The sequence below is a fragment of the Rattus rattus genome, chromosome 5, assembly GCF_011064425.1.
Source record: "Rattus rattus isolate New Zealand chromosome 5, Rrattus_CSIRO_v1, whole genome shotgun sequence".
NCBI lineage: Eukaryota > Metazoa > Chordata > Mammalia > Rodentia > Muridae > Rattus > Rattus rattus.
Window position 1 is genome coordinate 120,290,641 of NC_046158.1, and position 20,947 is coordinate 120,311,587.

General features: G+C 37.8%; 1 protein-coding gene and 1 pseudogene across 1 annotated transcript in view; one reads left to right on the plus strand and one right to left on the minus strand.

Annotated features, from left to right (window-relative positions):
• Macrod2 (mono-ADP ribosylhydrolase 2) overlaps positions 1 to 20,947 on the plus strand; it is a 2,209,545-nt gene that overhangs the window by 626,476 nt on the left and 1,562,122 nt on the right. The window lies entirely within an intron of this gene.
• Positions 7,793 to 8,360, minus strand: LOC116899998 (annotated as a pseudogene).

Here is a 20,947-nt window from a genome sequence, read left to right on the forward strand (position 1 = left end):
GACAAAAACACACAGGCAGACACTTGTCTCCATGTCAAGGAAGAAAGTAAAAGGAAATAGACTAAGGGCATCATTTTGTGAACTTTAATTGATCTGAAAGAGAACTGCATGATGACAGCATAGGAGTAGCCATGTATTGACCATGGTCTAAAGACAAGGAACAGTAATGACATGGTGTTTCAATAAATAACAAGTAAGGCATTGAGAACACTCTGTTTCTATCTGTACAAATGTTCATTGTGAGGTATAGGTTTGGAGTTTGGTCAATTTTTCTGTGTAATTTATTAATTTACATCTTGATTGCAGCTTCTCCTCCCAGTCCTTCTTCTTACCTTCCCTCCCACCTCCTCAATTTCTCCTCAGAAAAAGGGAGGTCTTGCACAGATATAAACCTACGTTGGCATGTTAAATTCCACAATAGGCACATAGCATGTTCTCCTATTGAGGCTAGACAGCCAGCCCAGTTAAGGAAAGGTGTCCAAAGGAAGACTACAGAGTCAAAGACAGCCCCTGCTCTTAGTGTTAGGAGTTCTACATGAAGACCAAGCTTCACAACTGTGCACAGGTCCTAGGTATATCCCGTGCATACTCTCTGGTTGACAGTTCAGTCTCTGTGAGCCCCTCCATGTCTAGCTTAGTTGATCCTGTAGGTTTTCTTGTGGTGTCCTTGGACTCTCTGGCTCCTTCAATTCTTCCACACCTTCTTGCACAGGATTCCCCAAGTTCTACCTAATGTTTGGCTGTGGGTCTCTTCATAAGTTTCCATAGGTTCCTGGGTAAGCCTCTCAGTTATGTTAAACTCCTTCTCCAAGTATAGCAGAATATCACTAATAAATTCAGGCATGGGCTCTCTCTCATGGCCTGGATCTCAAGCTGGGCCAGTTATTAGCTGTCCAGTTCCTCAATTTCTGTTCTATCACTATACTTGTACATCTTGTAGGAAGGACAAATTGCATGTTAGAGGTTTTGTAGCTGGGATGGTGTCCCAATCCATCTATTGGAAGTCTTTTCTGGTTACAAGAGATGGACATTTCAAGCACCATTTTCCCCATTGCTGGGACTCTTAGCTGTGACACCCTTAGAGATTCCTGAGAGTTTCCATTGTCCCAGGTTTCTAGCTTATCCCAGAGATGTTCTCTCACACTATTTTTACACGTCATTTATAATAAACCTTTAATAGATAAAATTGCTACTTTCTATGTCACAAGCAAAGTAGTGTTTCAGAACGTGTATTTAGAGTAAAAAAATGGATACTATAAATTCTAGAGGAACAAAATCATATTTTAGAATCATCATAGTGATATATAAAAAATAATTATACCAAACAATCAACTGAAAAGCAGAATAAGTCTGATTCAAGGGGAAATTGGGTCAAATAACAAAAAGTATTTCTGTTCAGCAGGCCCATAGCTTCTGTAGCTAATTCTATTACTTGCCGGTGGGTGACTAGAGTTCTGAGAACTGCCTTGGGTGATCTCTAAATTTGCAGTAATGCTCAGCAATGACAATGTCCACACTAATTGTCATATTTCTCTCCTAATCGTATTTTTATTTCTTTAAAAAGTATTTCTCTTTTCCCATGAGATAAATCCTTAACTGATAACCATCACGAGCAGTGTGCTTAGGAAAGGTTAGACCTTGGGTGATTGCTTACAGAGCGATCTGAATTAAGAGATTCTATTTTTCCACCCCTTCCAGCTTCTGGCTTTAATAAATATAGGACATCTAAAATCAAAAAGAAATGTGTTTAGGTATGCTAAAGTTATAACCCAGCATCTTGTGTACATGTTTTACTGTGCTATAATTGAGAGATCTTGTCAACAAATGATAATAGCTCTCTAAGGTCTCTCGAGTCTCTTATAGAGGGCAGTTATACTAGAAATTTTGCTAAGGCAACGTTTTCAGGTAATAGGAAGCCTTCAAAAGTTCAGATAGCCACATAGAAGGCTTATATAATTTAGTACATGATATCATGATATCGCTCTAAGAGCTAACTAAATTTCATGTGTAAATTCTAAGTGACTTCAGAACTACCCACTTGCCCTATTTCTTCTAGGTAAAGACCTGATAACAGTGTAGTATAGCCATGTGCCTCAAGCCTTTAAAACCTTAAATGAATTGGGAAGGGTTCTGTCCAAAGCTGCTTCACAGATTCAAAAGCCTTGCTGAGCAAATTGCTTTCCATGTCTACTCCAGGCTTAGATTTCCTCCATCGCCTTCTCATCCATAGATTTTCTCTTCCTCTCTATTTTATTGAACTGTACTGAACCTATGGGTTCTGACATAATCTATATGTAGAACTAATTTTTTGCTGTTTATTTTTAGAAAAAAGGTTTCTGCAAATCTATTTGGAAGACAGACATGATAGTGCTTACCTATAATTTTAAAACTCAAGAAGCTAAAACAGAAGGCTCATAAATTTATAGCTAACTTGGACTGCATAGTAAGATTCAATAATGCAAATAAAATTGAACTTCTTATCCAAGTATGAATCTTCTCTGTTTTGGTTAGATACCAGAATAGCACAAAGTGTCCTCCATAAATGTGTTAAGTAATTGAATCATCAAAGGACCGTTTCAACAAATGAGAGTCCAAGTTTTTTATGTGCTCATATGCTTTATAGAGATATAATAATTTTCTCCTAAAAGTCACTGTTCTATGCACCTCGCTGCTTAAACTTTAGACAGATTGGCTATCTCAAATAACAGAGCCAGTTTCCATTTTTAAGTTCACTCAGAACCTCAAAAATGTGCCAGATATTTTACATATATTAAGATTTGTTCTTTGCAGAGCACCTATGAGGTGAAATGAACTAACCAGTCTTCCACAATTCGACTATGTATCTCTTTCCTTACTACTAATATAGATATAGTCCATGGAACATTTGATGTTTGTGTTTTTGTGTTGTATATGTCTGTGTGTGCGTGTGTGTATGTATGTGTATGTGTGTGTATGTATATGTATGTGTATGTGTGTGTGTTTATGTATGTGTCTATATGTGTATATGTCAATGTGTATGTGTATGTCTGTGTGTCTGTGTATGTGTCTGTGTGTGTATGTCTATGTTCGTGTGTGTTTGTGTATGTGTATATCTGTGTATGTCTCTGTGTGTGTGTGTATGTCTGTGTGTGTGTTTGTGTGTGTGCCTGTGTATCTGTGTGTATATGTGCCTGTGTATATTTGTGTGTGTTTGTGTGTGTGTATGTCTGTCTGTGTCTGTGTGTGTATGTTTGAAAGTATGGTATGTCTATGTATGTGTCTATGTGTGTATGTCTATGTTTGTGTGTGTTTGTATGTGTGTATGTCTCTGTGTGTGTATGTGTGTGTGTCCGTGTGTGTGAGTGTGTGTGTGTGTGTGTGTGTCTGTGTATGTTTGTATGTGTTTGTGTGTCTATGTCTGTGTGTGTCTATGTGTGTGTCTGTGTGTGTGTGTGTGTGTCTATGCGTGTTATGTGTGTGGGTGTGTTTAAATGCTTGATATGAAAAAGGAACTTGAGCTTGGAGTAGTGGGTTTCTGTAAGGTTCGTCACATGGATATGGGTTAGCAACAGTAGCAACTGCCCAACTGTGCTACAGCAACATCTCTGCGATGACTAAGCCAAGCTTAAGGTAACAAGGACAGAAAATTAAGATTGCAAATTAACCTGAATTGTTATTGATTCAGTTTACTAAAGATGGTAAAAGTAGAAAAATTGGAAAACCTTTCAAATACTTGTGTGGGGGAAAAATCATGTTCCTGTTATTGCAAGACATGCTGTTCACTCCAAAAATTCAGTTAATAATCATTTCCATCAGGATTGTAAATAAATGGAGCTTTGTTTAAGATATTTAAACAAAAGAACATCTTTGTGATGATGTTTTAAAGGGGGAAAATACCAATTGTCTCAAGCTTATAAGGTTTTCACATGGTTCCTATTACCTAAATAATGCCAGTTGCCAGGAACAGCCCTTAAAACCTCACATTATAAAGAGTTCAAGTATGTCAAATTACAGAAGCTATAATGATTGGAACAGAAGTTGTCTGCAGCAGACTCATGTGTTCCAGTACATGGTCACAATTGATCATGCTGCTTTTGGAGACCATGAGTCATTTGGCAGGTCAAGCCTACCTGGAGAAATGGAGTTGCTGAGGGGAAAGCCTTGTGGTTTGTAATCTGGTCTTTATTTGTGTGTGCTGTCTGCCTCCTGGTCCATACAGAAATGAGGAAGCAGTCTCTTAGTCTTGCAGGCACAGCCTCAAGCTATTGCCACTGTTAAACCTCCCTGCCAGGCCATATCTTCTTGAATGGAGAAACAACATAAATTCTGTCACTGAAGCTGCTTCTTGTCAAGTGGCTTCCAGCTCAAAGGGAGGCCCCAAGACCTGACACCACTACTGAAGCTATAGGGTGTCCATAAAAAGGGACCTACTATGACTGCCCTCCAAAAGACCCAACAAGCAGCTGAAAGAGTCAGATACAGATATCTATACCCAACCAAAGAACAGAAGCTGGTGACCCCTGTTGTTGAATTAGCAGTCTCAATTAACCTGGACCCCTGAGATCTCAGACAATGGGCCACCAACCAGGCAGCAGACACCAGTTGATGTGAGGCCCCCAACACATATACAGCATAGGACTGCTGGGTCTTGGTAAAGCCAAAGAAGATTCATCTAAACCTCAAGAGACTGGAGGCCCCAGGAAGTTTAGAGGTCTGGTACGGTGGGTGGGGTGGGGACATCCTTGTGGAGATCGGGGGTGGGGTTATGGGATATGGAACCCTCAGGGGGTTAGGCCAGAAGGGGAATAAAATCTGGAATGTAAAAATTAATTAATTAATTAATTAATTAATTAAAACTGTAATAAGAAAGTAAAAAAAAAATACTTGAGCAGAGACTGAATTTTAACTCAGATCCAGGTTGCTCATTATCTCTCAAAAGTGAGATCAAAATTCTGTAAGATATTCAAACTACAGTTTGGGCTATATTGTTACTTTTTTAAATATATTTCCTTGAAGAGGAAAACATTTTGAATTTAATTTCTTTTTATTTTTGTTTTTAAATTAAAATTATCTTTATTTATTTAAGTGCACAAGCTCGCGCGCACACACCCACACACCCACACACACACACACACACACACACACACACACACACACATGCACACACACATGCACATGCATGTGGAAGTCAAAGGGCAGTATATAGGAGTTGTTCTCTCCTTCCATCACGTGTGTTTCAGAGACTGAATTATCAAAATGGGCAACAAGCACATTTAACTGCTAAGCCACCTTATCAAACTAAAAATATTTCTAAGTTTTCTTTTCTATTCCCTGAACACTGGAAATGGTGTGTGTGTGTGTGTGTGTGTGTGTGTGTGTGTGTGTGTGTGTGTGTGTGTGATGTACATATATGTGATATAAATAGGCACGTGCACATATAAAAGAATTTGAATGAATATTTCAGAGGAAATGGTATTTTAAAAGTTTCTTTTCCAGAATCCAAATTCAAAAGCTGCATATTGTTTACCAAGAATAAGAATAAAATTGTCTCCTTAAATTATTTTACTTACTTACTATCCTTACACAAAAATTATATTCCTAGTTTTTGTCAAGAAAATTGTTTTCTGGAAGAAAAAACATCAATATTTCAGAAAGGATAGGAAGGCTAACATATAAGACCTGACTCCAAGTAGTATTCTTGACCAATCATATTTTTGTAACAAGAAATATGGATACTAATTGCCCATCAAAGCAGAAAGATAAGTCAATGATGAAACCACACAAAACAACATAATATTTACAATCATGTCTTTGGTGAAATGGTAAAGTAAATCAATTTTGTTTCTCAATTATTTATATAGGAAACTAACTGAAAATGATCTATAAATGGAAATTTTTTCACCTCACTCAGAATTTCTGTAATTCTGTGATACAATAGTGTTGTTTATAACCAAGTTTCTCTACCAAGAAAATATGTGAGCTTGCGTTATGTCCTTTCTCAAAATCAGCTAAGCTGAAGAGAGGGAGAGAATGCACTTTAATGCACAATTTGGTTATCATATCCAAAGGAAAACTTGACAGAATTATATTTTCCATTTGCAACATACATCAATTGTGGAATACCTACTTAACATCCACTAGACACTGGGTTCATCTACAGCACCACTGTAAATTTTTTTTTCTGTTTCAAATACACAATGTCGCGGGCCTTTTATAGAATGCTATGCTGTACTTTGATGTTTTCTAAAGCACAATGTCTACGTTAGTTCAGTGACAATACATGAAGATGAGAATTTCGTATTTCCATATTTCATTAAATGCTATAGAACACTACAACACTTCCAAATGCCTCTGGGTTCTATTTGCCTTGCCAATATCCATGCATTACCATATAAAAGAGAATGAAACAAACCATGAAGTCTCAGCCAGCTTTCTAATAGAATATCCAGGAGTGGTACACATTAAATGACAATAGAGGAATTAGATGCACCTCCGTTGAACTATAATACCACTTTTATCTTGTCTTTGAAATTATAAAAATAGTAAGGAGAATAAGCAGCTTAGTAACCTACAGAGTGGATCCTTTAGTGTAATTTCGATGGAAAACATATATTCTCCTAGGAACTATGCTGCATACAATATTATCTTATTTTTCTTGGGCAAAATGTTTGTGTCTCCCCATACACATCTGATGAAAACTGGAAGAAATTTTAATTAAGAAGAACCAGATAAGGTACTAAGGCTGATGCTACCCTGTACATGGTGACACAGGGAACCACCCCAATTGCCATTGGCACTGTAATGATTCTGATGTCAGAAAGAAACAGAATCCGTGACTCCAATAAGAGTTTTACCTCAGTATTATTGGTTATAGGACTTTATACATTTTTATTTTATTGTTTGAGAATTATATACATTTGTTTTGATCAAGTCCACCCCAAGCCCATCTCTTTCACTTCTTCACCCATCTCCCACACCATTTCCCCAAACTTCATGTGCTTGCTTCATTTATTTTTAATTTTATTTGTTACTACTGTGTCCACTTGCTGCTGTTTATATGTGTGGGAGGGATCATGATGTTCCATCCTACCAGAGGAATGTTGGCAAGATGATGGCTGTTGTAGACATAGGCTAAGCTGGGGAGTTTTGTTTGATTGTTTTCTTTCTTTCTTTCTCTCTCTCTCTCTCTCTCTCTCTCTCTCTTTCTTTCTCCTTCTCTCTCTCTCTGTCTCTCTCTCTCTGTCTCTCTCTGTCTCTCTGTCTCTCTCTTCTCTCTCTCTCTCTCTCTCTCTCTCTCTCTCTCTCTCTCTTCTCTTTCTCTTTCTTTCTTTTCTTTCTGGTTTTCCCTTTTTTGTGTTATGTGTTTTTTTCTTGGATGGGGCCCCTGAAGCTCCAGGATATAGTCCTATACCCAGAGTTGGTTTTTTTTTTTTTTTTTCCCAATCCGCAAAACTCATGATACAAAAATTTCCAAAGCAACCCTTAGAGGGGATACTTAAAAATCAGTCACTTATTTGCTTCAGCACTCAGCATGCATTTCAAATTTATTGGCTCTGTGTATAGCTAGATTCCCTGATACAAACTAACTAAATATGTAGCTCTAGAAGTCTCAGCTGACTTTTTCAGAAAAACTATATCATTCACATCTCGGGACAGAAGAGGAGGCTCATTCAATAGTGAACTCAACACAAAGAGGACTTCACAATTGCGTCGGGAGACAATATAGCCATGATGATAGTTCCTGTTTTTCTTTCTTTTCTTTTTTTTTTTTTTCTTTTTTTTTTTTTTACTTTATCATTTATTTATGCTGAATTTAATCCCGTGCCATGAGTTTTTGTTTCTTCAGTTTCTTCTGGGATATCTTTCTTTTTCTTCTGTGCAACTTCCTCTTCTGGCTTTGGAACAATCTGTTCCTTCTCAGTGAGGAGCATCTCAGTGTGGCAGGGGAGCTCATGGATGGGTTAATCCGGCCATGAGCTCTGTAGGTTCGTCTGCGCATTTTAGGAGCCTTGTTCACCTGGATGTGTTCAATGACCAGAGAATCTACATCCAAACCCTTAAGTTCAGCATTACTCTCTGCATTTTTAAGCATGTGCAGCAAAAATTCAGCAGTCTTTTTTTGGCCACCGTCCCTGTGTCCAGCCCCACTGTTTGGCCTGGGCGCACCTACCGACTCCACCATTTTACCGCCGGATTGGCACACACTGCTTCTTTAAAGTGACATCCTTCAGATACTTGGTGGCTTTGCGGTATGCATACCCTTGATGGCCTGGGCAGTTTCCCCGGTGTTCTTAAAGTGAACAGAAAGGTTTGAGCCTCTTGATTTGCATGATTTCGTGGGGTTTTCTGGGTCAAGGGAGTAGAGAACCATCTTCACAGGTCACCCCTGGCCGCCTACAGGAAGAGCCCTGTTTTTCATAAGTCATCCATAATACTGAGGTTTTTTTTGTTTGTTTGTTTTTTTTTACATATTTAAGAAAAAAGAGGGCTGGAGAGATGGCTCAGACATTAAAGGCTCACAACCAAAAATAGAAGAAAAAAAGGACCTTTGTCTTAAGCCATTGTGGGTTGAATTTTTCTGCCACTTTTCATTAGAACTTGTCTTACATAGATTAAAACAGCAAAGCAATTTAATCAATACAGATTAGGGAAACTATTAACTGGAGTAGTTTGCTTTCTCTCATAAATTAAAATGCTAGACCATCTTCAGAGAATAAGAGAATAGTAGTAAGGAAGTTGTCTGAGTTTTAATAATCATCAAAATATGTATACCAGGTAAGTTATTGAAAGCATTATTGAGTTACAGGACCACGGGTTTGCAATGATGGACAGCCAAGATATATACATTAAAAAAATTTACAACAATGGATGTTTGCACATGTCAGTTTTTTCACAGTATCAAGTAAAAGATTTATTTTAAAAATGTAGGCTTGATTAATTTAAGTATGTTGGGAATGACAGGAAGAAGAGTGGAGTTATAATGCCCAGGTAGGAAACATATTGCATTCTCAAAAGAGGTTATTGCAGAAGTGTTTAATAAAGCAATGTTCATAGATTTGTATTAGATGACGGCACTGTGGAAACTGTGGGAGAACATAGTATACTGGGGATAATGCATCAAGCTGCTTTTATCATACCTCAGTGTGAAGCACTGGTGAAAGAAATAGTCGCTTTATCCAATAGAGAATTCTGTTTATAAAAAAATTCTTTACTTATTTACATTCCAGCCATTGCCCCCTCCCTGTCCTCCCTCCCAATCGTTCCTCATCCCATTGCCCCCTGGCCTCTGAGAGGGTGCTCACACACACATGCCTCCCCCTTCCCTGTGGCCTCAAATCTCTTGAGGATTAGGCTCATTTTTTTTTCTACTGTGGCCAGACCAGGAACTCCGGATTAACCAGTGGATGCTTCCTGGTTGGTGGCTCAGTCTCCGGGAGTTCCCTGGGTTCTGACTACTGCTCTTCCAATGGAATTGACCTCCCCTTCAGCTTCTTCAATCCTTCCCCTAATTCAACCATAGGGGTCCCTAACTTCAGTCCAATGGTTGGGTGGAAATATCTGTGTCTGTCTCAGTCAGCTGCTGGTGGGGCCTCTCAGAGGACAGCCATGCTAGAGTCCTGTCTGTAAGCACATCACAGCATCAGTAATAGTGTCCGGTCTTGTTGCTCTCCAATGAGATGGATCCCAAGTTGGGCCAGTCATTGAACCACTTCTGCTCAGTCTCTTCTCCATTTCTGTCCCTGCTGTTCTTGGTAACCCCATCGTCCCTTCACATGAGGCCCTGTCTATCTCCGGGGGGGGGATGGATTCTTCAAGTTCCCTCTCTCCGATGCTGGGCATTTTGGCTAAGGTCACCCCCATTGAATCCTTAGAATATCTCACCTCTTGAGTCTCTTGTACTTTTTAGAGAGACCCCACCTCCCACCCCCGAGGCTGCATATTTCTACTTATTCTTCCTGGCCCTCTGGTCTTCTCTCCTGTCCTCCCTTCCCATACCTATTCCTGTTTCCCTTTCCCCCTTCCTTCCCCTCTCCCACCTGGGTCCCTCCTCCCTCCATCTGCCTCCTGTGATTATTGTCTTCCCCCTACTAATTGGGATTGAATCATCCTCACTTGTGCCTTTCTGCTTGTTAAACTTCTTAAGTTTTGTGGGTTGTATCCTGGGTATTCTGTATTTTTTGGCTAATATCCACTTATCCATGAATACATACCATGCATGTTTTTTTGGGTCTAGCCTTATAATAACAGGACCTCAAGATAGCCAGAAGCAACCTTCCATGGAGGAGTTGGTTGGGGGAGAGATAAGTAAGTATTTTTTTCACCTTTCCCTGACCAACTACTGATTCTCCATTAACTCAAAGCAAGTGCAGAGGAATTCAATGGGAAGATCACTCTTCTGGTTAACAGAAAACAGTACTAAACACCAGGAGATGGGTATAAAAGAGCAAACAGAAGATTCCCATCAAATAGTTTAAGATTTAAAGATGATAATTTCTTAAGGATGGAAATTTCTATACATTAATTGGTACAGACAAAAATACTTACAAAGATAAAATACCATGTCAGCTGATGAGTCTCGAGGATTATGTGTTATGTCTAAATGGGCGCTTATATCCTTTCGGAGGATGAGAGCATGCAGTTAGAGCTGAAGCATTGGGTAAATCTGAGAGCTGTGTCTGAACGTAAGTAAATATCAGACATCATAAACAAATAGTGACTAAGAAGAGAGCAAGTATGACTCAAAGGGATTATTTTACATGCATGGACTAATGCTGTTTATAAGAAAGAGATGTCCTATCTTTCACTAGCTTGGTAAAAATGTCTGGGAAATGGTCAGCTTCCCTTGAGAGTTTTCAGTGCAAGTATCTTCTAGTTAAGAGCCAGATTTCAAGGATGACATACTTACTTCAAATTATGTATTCTCTTGTAGTTTACGAATAATTAATATCCTTTCCATTTTATTCAAGATGATTGAAGCGCACTAAAAGTTCTCAAAGTTACTGTATAGAAAGCAAACATAAAAAGCAGATATTACATGTTATTTCTGAGAAATTGCCTTGGGACAGAATGCAAATTCAAAAAATCCTCTATAGTTATTGAGTGATATGGAAACACATTCTTGAAAACAAATTTAATTAATGAATATGTAAAAATAGTCTATGCAAGCCATTTCTGGTCATCTATTTAGATGAAAAAGGAAGTTATTCAATGCTGTTTTCTCAGCAACTATTCTATATGAGCTCCTTTCAAAACTATCAGTGATGCTGAATTGTCAAAACTAAGACACATGAAATAAAGACAATAGGACATGTTCTGTTTTCTTTATAATATCCAAGATCAGGGTAAGAATTCCTTTATCCCATGACACAATACATGTCAGATAACTGAGGTACAATTAAAGACTGGTAATCAAATGATTTAACATAGAAGAGAAAGAGGAAGAGAATTGTGAACTAGAAGAAACCTTAGCATAAAATCCAGGAAGTTTTAAAGTGTGACTTCGATATTTATCACTATTCTTCAGGAAAAACAAAAACAAGACAAACCTATAATTCAAGGAAGACATGTTTTTCTGAAAGAGAGAGGATTTCTTTTGAAGCAAGTATATTTTATACTTTATACTTTTCTCCTTTCATTTCTAACCATATTGATGATATTCTTAACTCATGTTTCAATATATAAGTATAAATATTATATAAATATAAAATTGACAAGACCAGATAGAAAAAGGACAAGATGTTACCATTTCGAATCACAGTAAACCTCTTTATTACCTTCTATGAAGAAGATAAGAAGACTGTTTGCCACTTTCGAGAAAGACCCATGAAAAGCAGACAATCCTAAGAGCACTGGAGTTGATATCCAAGGTACGGTGGTTACTTAGAAGAAATAGAACCCTCCCAAGAAGCAGGCTAATGGCTCATCTGAGGCACTGAGTGGTCTACTTCAGCAAAAGTCCTTTAAAATTGCCTTACATTGTCTGTACTTTCATCTCCTACCTCAGCATCAGTTACACGTGCCATCTCTTTCCATTCCCATTACATTTAATTTTAATGTGTTTCTAATTAGATTTCTGGTGGCTTAGGGTCAGAGTTTGATATTGATATACGACTTTAGAAAGCCATAGTGAGTCTTTATATTAAGCTCATCTTGTTAGTGAGCTCATCTCTTCCCTTATACTGAATGATCTATTCATATAGCTTATTTAACACATGCAACAACACATCTAATAAAGGAAATATAGTTTTACTTAAACTCATCATCATTAAAAGTTATTCGTCATAACTGCAATTCTTAAGTAGCAAAAGGCCATGATCTTTGAGAAAAGAAAAGAAAGATTAAAAAACAAATGTTTCAAATGAAACCAAAAGATATAAGTATGGCAATATGAATTTACCCTGCCCAACAGTACTTTGGATCAATAAATAGTACAAACATACTTTACATGATACTATTAAGTGGTGGTTGACTTTGATGGAATTTTGAAACTACCACTGTCAAAAGAGCAAAAGCGCAACAGATTTTGTAAGAAGTATGAGATCAGATTGTTCTTAGGTACAGAGCAGGTTCGAAGCTTCCAGACTGTAAGAGGGTGGCAATACTGAGACAAACAGAAGTGACAGTGGACACAGCTTAGCTTGTTTCAGCTTCTCACATTATTTCTTTCCAATTGGCTGGGTGCCTGCGACCAACTGAATGACTCTAAAGGCCCTAAGACTCAACCATGTGTTATGAGACAGTGGTTCTAAAAGGGACCTTAGTCTAATGCCAAGCCAGGTTGCAGAAGTGGAAACAAGACACCATCTCCAACAGAAAAGGCCTCTCCAATCTACTCACTAATGAAAAATTAGTTTTCCACAGATGCCTTCCTAGGTATTCAAATCACTTTTAAGGGCAGGCCTCATGCCCATCTGTGGATGAATAACACAAAAGGATCTCATTCGGGGGGTTCTTTGATCTGCTTTTATAAGACTTTGCCCCAACTTTCTTCTTCTTCTTCTTCTTCTTCTTCTTCTTCTTCTTCTTCTTCTTCTTCTTCTTCTACTTCTTCTTCTTCTTCTTCTTCTTCTTCTTCTTCTTCTTCTTCTTCTTCTTCTTCTTCTTCTTCTTCTTCTTCTTCTTCTTCTTCTTCTTCTTCTTCCTCTTCTTCTTCCTCTTCTTCTTCTTCTTCTTCTTCTTCTTCTTCTTCTTCTCTTTACATCTTACTGATTCTTTGTGTTTGTATTACACTTTCTGTTTCTATGTTTTTACGGGTAATCTTTGTTTGCAATCACGTGCATCTCTCTGTTCCTGCGTGTTTCTTGTGTCTTTTGCATCTCTTTTCCTTCTGTTTCTTTTATCTTATTCTGGTTTGGTTTTAATATTATTTTATCATATTTTACTTTACTTTTTTACTTTTTTTAAGATGCCTGTTTGTATTCTTATGAAAGAAAGGGTGTGTATTTGGGTGGGTCAGGAAGATATGGGAGCAGTGAGGGGAGGAGAAACTGTAATCAGAATATGTCATGTGAAAAAATCTATATTCAATAAAAATAAGTAAATACATAACAAATAAAAAAATATGGAGACTGAGATGATGACTCAGTCAATTCAATGTTTGCTGTACATGCATAAGAACTTGAGTTAATATCCCCAGTACGCATGCAACAGATGTGCAACTTGATCTTCATATGGGTCCCGAACAACTTGAACAGGTACTATTCCCAAAACTGTTGCCTGTATGTGGATTATATTCCACTAGCTGGGCTGCCTTGTCTGGCCCCAGTGGGAGAAGAAGCAGCTAGATTTACAGAGGACAGTGAGTGGAATGTAAAGTGACTAAGTAAAAATTAAATTAAATTCAGATCCCCAGCATCCACACATAAAAATCTGATCCTAAGCATTGGACTGCAATTCCAGCATGGGCATGGGCAGGCAGGAGGAACGTGGGGCTTACCAGCCAGCTAGTGTCACTGAATCTGCAAGTTACACATAGTGAGAGATGCTGTCCCTAAAATAAGTAAGGTTGAGAGTAACTCGGGAAGACACTTGATGTTGATCATTTGCCTGCACATGAAGACTTGTGCACATACATGGACAGACATGGTATGGGGTATAGGGGGACCTTAGGTACACAGATATCTTCAGGCTTAGACATTTAATGCCATAATTATTACAAGATATTGTAGTATTGTAGGCTCAGAATTAGAAGAGATTCAATATAGTGGATCTGTTATTTTTTGCTATGACAACTGCAATAGTGGGAATCAGACTAGGCAGTTTAGGGTAGGGACCTCAACAATAAGCAGTTCCACCTCTTATCCTTGATGAGTTCTGTCTTGGGCAGAAGCTGGAAACATCTTTGGTCCTATATATTCAGGGGCATTGATTCATGGTCTTCCTTTCTTGATTTATCTTTCTTATCCTCTTCCATAGCTACTTAATGAACCCATCTGCCTGGGAGCTGTGCAGTCTCAGCTGTGCATCCATTGGCCTTGGATGGTACACTCCCAAGCTTCAATACAGACACCTGGATGGAGAGGCCCATGAAACTTCTTGTGGGAGACAAAGCTGTACTACTCTACCTTAATTATGTCAATGTTATTAACCCTAAGTAGAGACAGTCAGTGGCAAGTTTTCTTGAGACCTTTCCTTCTATACAGCAGCCCTACTTACTTTCTTTGACTTAGGCTTTCGCCTATAAGAAAACTCCTTTTTACTTTCTATAAAATTCATTCTTTGAGTTAGCAAAATGAAGACCATGGAAGCCACTAGACCAGGGTGGCTTTGGTGACTGTTGATTGCCTGGGATGTTAGCCCCCTAAGTTATGCTTTACTGACACGAGAGAGCCTCCGTAGGCTGGAGAGTCCCCATTTTACCTACATATAATTTTATTGGCATATCTACTTGAATCTTTGTATTGTTCTTATTTCTTTAGTGTTTTTTTTCCTCTTGCCCAAAGTCCCTTACAACTGAAGCTCCTTTGCTATACATCCTATATATGTGCTTGATAAAAGATACTTAGCAGGCTTTATCATATGAATACATTTTTATTCATTCTAAAAGCCTTAGTGCTGTTAGGAGTGCAATTCTCTTCATAGATCAACATCAACACAGATTCCAAATGTCATCCTTGCTACTAACCTTCTTGCTATTCACTGAGGGACTTGCTCTTGCTCTTCATCTTCTCGAAAATCCAAGTGCACTGATTATTTCATTCCTAATGTCACAGTGTCCTCTCTTTGGTGCTCTTTGGAATAACAAAGAAGTTAGTGCAACAAATTGTGTTAATTTCTCCAAGCTTCTTGGATATTCTAGAACTTAGGATATTTAGTGTCCTGTGAGATGATACTTATTACATATCCCTCAAATTGTCAGATCTGCTTCTTATATAAATAATGAATACTTATGTTTGCATTAACTCAGTGTCAATAAGATGAACAAATGTATCCTTTTACAAGCAAAGGGAGCAATTCATGTCTAGATTAACTAAATTTCGGATCTAATATGAACCACTTCAGATATTTTAGCTGATGATTTCTTTTTGAACAAGTTTTTATTCATTAAAAATATTTCATAAATTATGCAATGCACATTGATCATATTAATCCATACTGTCTCCCTCTAATTCCCCCAATGCCCCATCACACTTTTCTCTAAGAGTCATAATCTCATTGTATCTATTTTTGTACATATGTAGATAAACATACAAATATAAATATAAACATAGACATATAAATGTTATTTCAAAAATTTAAAGAAAATGATTCTTCTTTTTTAGATCTCTGTTATTTACTGTCTTTTCCTTTTTTATTGAATAGTTTTTATTTACATTTCAAATGTTATTCCCTTTCCTGATTCCCCATCCATAAACCCCCTAAAGAATTGGATTCTTATTTTTGAAATTAAAATTCAGTCCCTATCTCACAATTCAAAGCTGGATAAAGAAAATGCTGTTCAGATTTCTTTTTATCTTTTCCCCAATTATTTTTATTGGTTATTTTATTTATTTATATTTCAAATGATATTCTCTTTCCCAGTTTACCCGATACAAACCCCCATCCCCTCCTCCCTGCTTCTATGAGGGTGCTGCCCCTCCCACCCATTCACTCCTGCCTCAGGGCCCTAGAGTTCCTCTATGCTGGGTCATCAATCAAGCCTCCAAAGGCCAAGGGGCTACCCTCCTATTGATGCCAGACAAGGCCATTCTCTGCTAAATGTGCAGCTGGAGCCATGGGTCCCTCCATGTGTACTCGCTGGTGGTTTAGCCCCGGGGGGGGGGGAGTCAAATTGGTTGATATTGCTCGTACAACTTCAATTTTAAGTGATTATAAAACTAATATAGTCAGATTAATATTTTGTTTCCATTTATGTTGAAAATTGACAAAATTTATCACACTATAAGCTATATTACTACAAGCATGACAATTGAGCTTTGGTCTTATGAGTGATGAATTTCACATTCCCCAAGATCTTTTCACTTGAAATTGCACATGCATATGATATGATCATAGTGGTAGAGATCTTACTGAATATACACAGAATTCAGATGATGGAACACCGATGTGAGCTATTCTTCTAATTCCAGTTCTAGTGTCCATAGATATTGCTAAGCTTACAAGAATGACAGTGTACATATGTTAATGTTCATATTAAGTACAGATTTATATCTATGCCTGTAAATACCTGTTCTGGTAAATTTTCTTTCAGCTGCTCATTTTACTGAAGTGATGTTTTCAGTGGAAAAGAAATACATTATGGTTTTCCTCTGTGAACATTTTTATGTTGCTGTGATGTGAAGTTCGTACTCCCCACAATGTGTAAGGCTTCATTAAAGAACATAGAGTATGGGCAACAGAGGTGGCCCTAACAAAAGGTACTATTTATACGTACATAGGATGCATTTCAGTTAAACCATCTCTATAGATGAACTGGATTGCTGAATCCATTTCTGATCTATGTAGGTTTCCTGTGGAATTTTCAGTGCAGCAGTAGCAGTCTGTCAGAAGAGAAAAGAACTCATTTTTCTTTAGATCTCATCAAGCACAATGGCCTCAAGGATGAGAAAGCACTGCTGAGAAGAATACAAGCAGCCATGCTTTGAAAACATAGCGAGGGCCTCTGCATTAGTTAGCATTACCTTCAGCATTCAGCAAGATCAAGTGTGGAGGGCGTATCCCCTGAGCATGTAGAGAATTTGACTCTCTGAGGCAGTAGAGCCCCAGAGTACGCATAATTAGTAACCTTCCTGATAACTGTTACATACTCTGTATTGAAGAAATACAAAAGCATGGAGTTAGTTGAGGGGCTTAAATATAACTTCACAAAAGATTCCATAGATAACATGGGCAGCATCATGAATTTTCATGAAATGACTCTATCTAAGAGCTAGCTCACACGTACAGAAACAGGATAGATTTTATCCAAGAGTTCTTCCGGAAGACAAGTAGCTTGTATGCAAAAACCAAACAAACCAAAATTATATGGGCAAATCCAAGGAAGTACTAAGGAATACATTTCTAATACATTTTAACTGGGCTCCACCAGCATCCCATGACACTCAGAACTTTCAGTCTAGAGTGGGCTGTGACAAAGTATAACATGATTTGAGGGAATTTGGGAGCCAAGACTGTCATTGACCCACTTCACTCTCCTTTCCCAACTCTGCCTCCAGGGCATTGCATTTGCTTCCAGGTGCACCAAGACAAAGAAAAAAACCTCTGGTTCTGTATAGAGAAGACCTGTGCTACTTGCCCTTCTGTGACCAGCTTATTTTGCTTGCCTCAACGTCTGATGACCTTCCATTTCCCTACAGACAATGTGATATTTGTCTTTTTCTATGGCTGCCCATCTAAAGATGAGTACCTTAGCTGATTCTGAGGCTATATTTTGTGGCTTATACCTCAAAAGATACTGATTCTAAATTAGTGAATGTTAAGATGCTTACATACAAAATACACAAATATTATTTCTTTTATTGTCTAATAGAAACAACGAATTAAAAAATATAGCAAAAAGAGCCTCCCAGCAACAATTAAGTTCATAGGATATCTACCTATAACAACTGTTTGTGAAAATATGGGAGACTTTGGTGAAATAGACTTGAAAATATATTTTTGAAATACATAAATATAGCATTAAAAATAATAATTCATGCATGATTACAAGCTCAACTAAATTCCCATGTAAATTATAATGTGATTTTTTTTCCCTTGCAGCATAGGAAAAAACTAAATTTTTATGAGAAGATACATAAAATTATATTTTGAAATTATAAACAGAAAGAATTAAAATAAGACTTGTCATACTCTAGAAAACATATCAACTGTCTATATTTCTTATAAACATTGTTGGGCACTGTTTCTCACATTTAAACATTCACAAAAATCACCTGAGAAGCTAAGAAACATCCCAAAATTTGAGGCTCCACCCTACAGTCTCTAAATCAAGACTTCCAGATGGTGCCAGTCGCATACACCCACATAGACTCAATCCTCCAGGACAATACCAAAAAAAAAAAGTAGATAAAATAAATTATGCTGTCAACTGTCGTAGTGGCTCCACTCCCAGACTAGCCCCTACAAGGAGACATGCAAAAGAGATAGAAGTTATACAAAGATAAAATGGGACAGTAAGAAATTTCTAATCTCAAGAACATACATATATATGATATATATTGAATGTATGTGCCTATATACACTCACATACTTTTTCCCTTTTTCTAATCTCCCTCTCCCTCTCCTTTTCTCCCTCTCTCCTTCTCTCTCGTTCCACTCATTGGGATATGAAAAGGAAAAGCTAGAGTCCTCTATTTACATATATCTCCAAGCACTTATGTTTATTTTCATATCTTTTGCCTTCTTATTTATTAGTGCCTTGAGAGATATATGAATTCTCAACTACAATGCCAGAATTTCCTTTGCTTTCACCTAACTGTTATCTAAGATATTAACTCGCTATCATCAACTTCCATAATGGCTGAACACAGTACTTCCCAATAATAAAGAAAAGTCTAAGGCAAAGGACACTGTGGTCAGGACAAACGGGCAACCAACAGATTGGGAAAAGATCTTTACCAATCCTACAACAGATAGAGGCCTTATATCCAAAATATACAAAGAACTCAAAAAGTTAGACCGAGGGAGACAAATAACCCCTATTAAAAAATGGGGTTCAGAGGTAAACAAAGAATTCACAGCTGAGGAATGCCGAATGGCTGAGAAACACCTAAAGAAATGTTCAACATCTTTAGTCATCAGGGAAATGCAAATCAAAACAACCCTGAGATTTCACCTCACACCAGTGAGAATGGCTAAGATCAAAAACTCAGGTGACAGCAAATGCTGGCGAGGATGCAGGAGAAAGAGGAACACTCCCTCCATTGTTGGTGGGTTGCAGACTGGTACAACCATTCTGGAAATCAGTCTGAGGTTTCTCAGAAAATTGACATTGAACTGCCTGAGGATCCAGCTATACCTCTCTTGGGCATATACCCAAAAGATGCCCCAACATATAAAAAAAGACACGCTCCACTATGTTCATCGCAGCCTTATTTATAATAGCCAGAAGCTGAAAGAACCCAGATGCCCTTCAACAGAGGAATGGATACAGAAAATGTGGTACATCTACACAATGGAATATTACTCAGCTATCAAAAAACAACGACTTTATGAAATTGTAGGCAAATGGTTGAACTGTAAAATATTCTGAGGAGCTAACCCAATCACAGAAAGACATACACAGGCGTATGCACTCACCGATAAGTGGCTATTAGCCCAAATGCTTGAATTACCCTAGATGCCTAGAACAAATGAAACTCAAGACGGATGATCAAAATGTGAAGGCTTCACCTCCCTTTTTAAAAGGGGAACAAGAATACCTTTTTGGCAGGAAGAGAGAGGCAAAGATTAAAACAGAGACTGAAGGAACACCCATTCAGAGCTTCGCTCCACATGTGGCCATATATAGAGCCACCCAATTAGACAAGATGGATGAAGCAAAGAAGTGCAGACCGACAGGAGCCGGATGCAGACTCCAACCTGAGAGACACAGCCAGAATACAGCAAATACAGAGGCGAATGCCAGCAGCAAACCACTGAACTGAGAACGGGACCCCTGCTGAAGGAATCAGAGAATGAACTGGAAGAGCTTTTTAAGGGGCTTGAGACTCCATATGTACAACAATGCCAAGCAACCAGAGCTCTAGGACTAAGCCACTACCTAAAGACTATACATGGACTGACCCTGGACTCTGACCCATAGGTAGCAATGAATATCCTAGTAAGAGCACCAGTGGAAGAGAAGCCCTGGGTCCCATAAGACTGAACCCCCAGTGAACTAGACTGTCGGGGAGGGCGGCAATGGGGGAGGGTTGAGGAACACCCATAAGGAAGGGGGGAGGAAGGGGATGTTTTGCCAAAAATGTACATAAGAAATACTCAAGTTAATAAAAAAAAAAAAAAAAAAAAAAAAAAAAAAGAAAAGTCTAGTTGGCTTTCAGGAAGTATGCACAAAGCACATATAACCTTAACTAACAAAGAATGAGAGTGTATTTTCTACTTATAAAAAGTCAACTAATCTGTCTAGGTTTATTAGTGAAAACAGCTCAATGGTTTTTTTTTTCTGTAATTGGTTAGTTTACATTCATCATCTTTTATTGACAATGGTAAATAACTGTTGGTGCACTTTTTAAACCATTAAGGAAGAATTCATTAGAAAATGTTTTTAAGGACCAGATTAGTATGATGTTTAAATACTACTTGGATACATTTAAATATGTATGTTAAAAATTAAAGCCAAAACAATACCAATATACTTTAAATGCTAATGTTTATACCCTAAAACACCTTCCATTGTTCCAATAATACATAATTGTTAATGTGTTCCACCAGTGCTAATATATTTTTTAAAAATTATATGTAGATAAAATGAACTGGAAATCTATTTCCTAAAGAAACACTTAAACATGCCCATCAGTAGAATTGGGGA